Genomic DNA, 6190 nt, shown 5'->3' with positions numbered 1-6190 from the left:
TCCAGGCATTCCTTAATTAATGAGATTTTTAAAAGGATGTCTAAACCATAGGTCACAAGATTGAAAATTTTTGGGTTGCGACAGATGGCGACTCCACTGGAGAAGTTTAAAGAGGGTCAAGCCCATAGAAATGATGAATTTAGTAAAATATGAATAATGATTAAAATATTTTTCCCCTTTACTTTTTTTCTTTTATTTGTTTGACTTTAATATTTGTTTGTTTGATTAAATTTTGTGCCTGTTTGAATAAAAATTGTACACAAACCTTTGCACACAACAGTTTCCCCTACACCCGGGGAATGAGAGTATTAAACATAGGGAGTGGTTGACGTACGACCGGCCCAAGTTTGGCCTTGGAGCCTGCAAGCCTTGTTGGAAATCACACTCAAGGTGATAACCGGTTATTCTAGCCCGAAATACTGCGACAGACCTTAAAGTTTGTCAAGTGACGGCAACAGAGATACTGGTCCCTATAATGGGGGAACCTTGGGGCCTTAAGACTAGTGAGATTAGAACTATCCTATACAATGCACTTTTCTCAACAGGGACCATAGACCAAGGATTCGGACGTGACTGTTCGTAGGTTACTTTGTATGAACATATGTTTGTTGCATTTTGTTTATTCAAACCATTCATTTATTTTTTTATAATTCCCCTAAGGTAAAAAAAACAAAAAAAATAAAAATGCATTATCATGAGGGAAAACCTAGTGTGACAATAAGATCTGCGAGAAACATACATCCCTTCTTTGAAAAAAAAAGGGGCATCATGCATTTTCTAAAAAAAATAAATAAAAAGAGAGAGAGTAAAAAGGAGGGACATGCATACCATATACATTCCTAGGATCACTAGGAGATTTCTCGCAAAGACTAATGAACTCCAATTAGTGTGACCTTTGTTACATCGTAAAAAATTAAGAAAAGGGACACTATGATTTCACATTCAAAAGTGTGGTTACCAAGTCATTGTTGAGAAACCTCCTTCATGCATTATCATTTAAATAAGTTTAATAGGAAATTATCTTATCCCTCAAAGGTGGCTTTTCAACGTTCCATACTCACACGAGCTCAAAAGATAAAAGCTATGGAAAGCCTAGATGAAAGAAATCGTGTCCTTAATGAGGAGCTTGAGCAGCTCAAGGAATAAATGGCTAGAATGCTTGAGGCCATGAACAAATTGCAGCATGACAATAATTCTAGCAATGTTGGTGATGTTTCCAAGGATCATCTGAACGCCTTGGAAGAAAGACTGAGAGCTGTGGAAGGCCACAGTTTTGATGTCCAAGAGGCTGTGAATATGTGCTTGGTGCAAGACATCCAATTCCCCGCCAAGTTCAAAATCATTGACTTCCAAAAGTACACCAGATCCAGTTGTCCAAAAGGACATCTAACAATGTACTATAGGAAGATGGCAGCCTACATGGGCAATGAAAAGCTCCTGATACACTATTTTCAGGAAACCTTTTCAGATTTTGCTCTCAACTGGTACATGCAGCTGGATGGACGGAAGATCCAGACATGGAAATAGTTAGCCGACACTTTTCTCTGTCAATACAAGTATAACATCGAACTAATTCCTGATAGGTCTGATTTACAAAGCTTGAGCAAGAAGGGCGATGAGTCCTTTAAAACCTATGCACAGAGATGGAGAGAATTGTTGCGCAAATAGAGCCTTCATTATTTGACAAGGAGATGGTGACAATGTTCATCAACTCTTTAAGTGGACCCTATTATGACAAGATGATAGGGAACACCTCGACCCTTTTTTCTGACATAATCACCATTGGTGAGAGGGTTGAGCAAGGCTTAAAAAGCGGGAAGATAGGGAAGGTTCTGACGAGTTGTGACCCAAGGAAAACCTACAAAAAGAAGAGGGAAGAAGGGGTCCACGCTGTCATCTTTGCTCCAAAGAGTCAAGTTGCACCACAAGTAAAGCCTAGAGATGACAAGGTAGTAGAAAAAATCCTCACCACGTACGCAAAATTACTACCCCAACTCCTAGAGGCTTCGATGTTAGTCCGACTTCCTCCAACGAAAATGATGTACCCCCCTTATCCACCGTGGTACAAACCTGAGGAAAGGTGGGACTATCATTCTGACTCTTCGGGGCACTCCGTGGAGCGATGCAAGTCCTACAATTTCGTGTGCAAGGACTTATAGACTCGGGGTGGTTGAAATTTGACACCAATACACCTAACATCGACAAGCACCCATTGTACAAGCATGATGAGGAATGACCTTGGAATATAAAGTTGAGAGATTACTAGAGTAGGGGGCTCTCTTTTTCATAAAAAAAAATTGCCTTAAATTCATGCTCAACTCATGACCTTCGCCCACCGTCATGAGTTCAAACAAAATAAGGGCTTGTATAAGTTTTTACATTCATCAATAAGATACGTCATCTCTACAAATCTCTATTTTATTCCTTTCTCCCTTCTATCACTAAAATCTAAAACCAATCATAGTGACAAAAAAAGGCAAAAACAAAAAAGAAACACACATGACTGAAGATAATAAAATTAATCAAAGTTTTGAACATCTACAACGCATTATCTGAGTCTAAGGTAGAAAAGAAGATCACTTCCTTGAAACACATAAAGATAAGAAAGTGATCAGAAGAATCTTACATAAGATTCTGATTACATAAGAAGAGACTTGTAAAAAAATTCAACTCAATTTGGCTGACAAAGGAAGCATAAATCCTTGTCCATGAAAGGACTCTCAACACCTATAGGCCGATGCAACATCTTTCTCCTTGGCATATGGGGTGGGGGTAGTGTTAACAATCGAAGGCACCGATTCTCCCTAACATGGATAGCAAGAAGTTTTGTCAAAGCAAAGAAGTACTAAGCCAAAAAAAAAGTCGCTGCTTGCAAAATACCGCTAGGATGAAAACCCACAAAGGGCGTCCTAGACACACACAAAAAAGATTAAAAAAAAATCAAAAGTCCCCGCTAGGATATGTCCTAGGGAAAAATTAGGGATCTAAAAAGATTAAAAATAGTAAGTGACAATTTTCCTAGTTGAAAACCAAAAGGCAGAGCTCCTACAAAAGGCCAAAACTTTATGAAGACTCTGCTCGAGACTCAGACATGTAGTCCAAGATAATTAGAAGAATGATTATAATAATTATCCAAGGAAATGTTTGTTTGAAAACTTAAACACTGACCTACCTCAACCACCCATTCATTCTAAATCATCCTTTCTTTCCTTTCTATCTTGTCCCATCCTAATGACGTATATTGTTGATGGTTGTCAAAATTTGAACATGTCCAAAAAAAAAGAAAGAGAAAAAATGAAAATGACCTGCTGGGATGAAAACCCGCAAACGGAATTCTAGGCAAAAATTAGGGCAAAAGAAAAAAGTAAAAATACCTGCTAGGATACATCCTAGGCAAAAGTTAGGGTTTCTAAACAAAAAAAAAAAAAGAAAAGAGAGAGCCCCAAGATGGTTCAATACATAAAATGGCCAATACAACTAAATGTAGTGCATCAAGCAGAGTAGTTTATTTGTGAGAAGGAGAAAAGGGAAGCCACCTTCAAAAAAACTAAAATCAACATGCATTGCATGCATCCAAAAGAATTTCACACACTTAGAAAGCTTCCTTTACCAAAGGGGGATTATTCAAAAATAAATAAATAAATCTTGCATAAATAAGCATTCAACATTTTTGCATCTCAACAAGAAACGCCAAAAAAAAGAAACACAAATTTCAATTGACAGCATATGAACAAAAGACAAAAGTAGCCCAAACTAGAGGCATCACAAAACACCTCCTAATCTGGTATATGACGAAGCCGTGAGGGAAACGTCTGCAGAGACTATACTCACCTCCCAATCTGGTATACAACAAAGTTGTGAGGGAAAGGTCTGGAGAGACGGTACTCACTTCCCAATCTGGTATACGACAGAGCTGTGATGGAAAGGTCTAGAGAGACGGTACTCACCTCCCAATCCGGTATACGATAAAGCCATGAGGGAAAGCTCTGGAGAGACGATAATCACCTCCCAATCTGGTATACGACAGAGCCATGAGGGAAAGGTCTGGAGAGACGGTACTCACCTCCCAATCTGGTGTACAACAGAGCCGTGAGGGAAAAGTTTGGAGAGAAGGTACTCACCTCCTAATCCGGTATACGACAGAGCCATGAGGAAAAATTCTAGAGAGACGGTACTCACCTCCCAATCCAGTATACGACAAAGCCATGAGGAAAGCTGAGCTACGAAAATACTCCCTCTTCAACAAGCTACAAATAAAAGAACGCACTATCACAAGAGAAACAATGGAGCATCTACTTGAAGATCGAAGATCAGGTGTAAAGTTTTTCACCCTTGTTACCCAATAGAGTACGCAACCCAACACTCAGTCGCTCTAAAAGGCGAGGATACAAGCAAATACACCTATCCAAGGGAAGTAACGCAGAACTGCCAACACCAAAGTGACGAAGAGAAGACTTGGATGAAATGTCTACGTCTTTACTTGCCTTTGGAAAAGTAACACATAGCTATTCCAAAGGACAAGTAAATAGGGGTAGTTGTAGACACCCAATTTCGTTTGGACCCACAAAAGAAATGAAATGAACGTCTATTATCAAGGAAAAGAACTCCCAAAGCATGGAAACAACAAGACATGACATCAGAAGGCATAAAGCCCAACAAAAGGTGACTTAGTAGCCTAGAACGGGTTGTTCCCAAAATGGAACGGCCCGTTCCATTCCCAAACTGGAACGAGTTGTTCTCAAGCTGGAATGGCCTATTCTAAAACTAGAACGGGCCATTCCAATCCACCCAAAAGGCCTAAAACCCTAGTTTAGAATGGGTCGTTCCAACATGGCAGTTATTAGTTAAAACTCAATTGTAGAACGGGTCATTTTGGTTTCAGAATGGACCGTTACAAGATGAGAAATTAACACATAACGTATAGATCCAGAACGGGCCATTCTGGCAACTTCTGATGTCTATAAATAGCAGACTCGACACAGTTTTCAAGGCTGAAAAATTTCGTATAAGATTCCTTTGAGCTCGAAAATTCTCTCTCTCCCTCCTATTGTATTTCTTGATATTTGTGAGGCATATTGTAGTGTAAAAGGTTGCCACAAAGCACCTAAAGATCTCCATATTTAAAGATTCAATAGAGCTCGTTTAAGAGGTATTTCAGTTGACTCTCTCTTCTTTTCTCTATTCCCTTATTTCAAATATTGTTATAATAAAAGCAATCATGTAGACGTTTTAGGATTAACTGTGTAATTTAAATTTCAAGCATGTAGATAGCAATTCATAAAGGAGATTAAATATTTAAATTATTAATTCTTACTATGCTAACTTCATCTTAAGGGTACCGATTAAGGGCGTTGTAGGGGTGCTTAATATCTTTCCTACACATAATCGACCCCTGAACCCAATTCTGGTTATCAAGGCCATTATTGGATCTTTAAAAACCTTTTCTTTTCCCAATGTTTTGAGTAAAAAATTGGTGGCGACTCCATGAACCTATTTTCAAAATCATTAATTAAGGATTAGTCTGGTATCCGGGCATTCCTTAATTAATGAGATTTTTAAAAGGATGTCTAAACCACAGATCGCAAGATCAAAAATTTTCGGGTTGAAACAACTAGTTATAAGTTTGTATTTTTCCAGGTTTAGTACCTTATATATTATAATTTCCCATGTTTAGTTCTTGTAAGTTCCTACGTACACTTATGGACTATTTACAAAAACACAATCTTTTAGAGATTAAAAATGAACAAAAATATCTTACAAGGACAAAAATGACAAACTAATATAGAATAAAATTTAAAAATAATCAAAAAAGTTACAAGAATTAAAATTGAAAAATGCTTATTTGCATAAAATAAATTCATTTTTAAGCCTGTAATTTTTTTAAAAAAGTAACATATATATTCATATTTTTAATATATTTTTTAATAATCATATTATTAAAATGAAGTATTTATCAAGTTTATCGATGACTAATCTTTATCGAGAAAACTATATGACCAAACCTTTATGGAATCTCTCCCTCAAAAACTAATTTTTTGTTCTATAATTTTTAAAAACCTTGTTTTTATTCTTCAAATCACCAATAACATATCTAAAAATGACCAGTAGAGATAGTTATGTAGTATCAATTAGGTTTACTATAACTACTAGGGTTAGCTTAATGGTTGGGTGAGATGGGATTGGAGTAGTT

The sequence above is a fragment of the Cajanus cajan genome, chromosome 1 (genome assembly GCF_000230855.2).
Source record: "Cajanus cajan strain Asha chromosome 1, NIPB_CcT2T_4, whole genome shotgun sequence".
Lineage (NCBI taxonomy): Eukaryota > Viridiplantae > Streptophyta > Magnoliopsida > Fabales > Fabaceae > Cajanus > Cajanus cajan.
The sequence above is the reverse complement of the archived record's forward strand: the minus strand, read 5'-3'. Positions refer to the sequence as shown.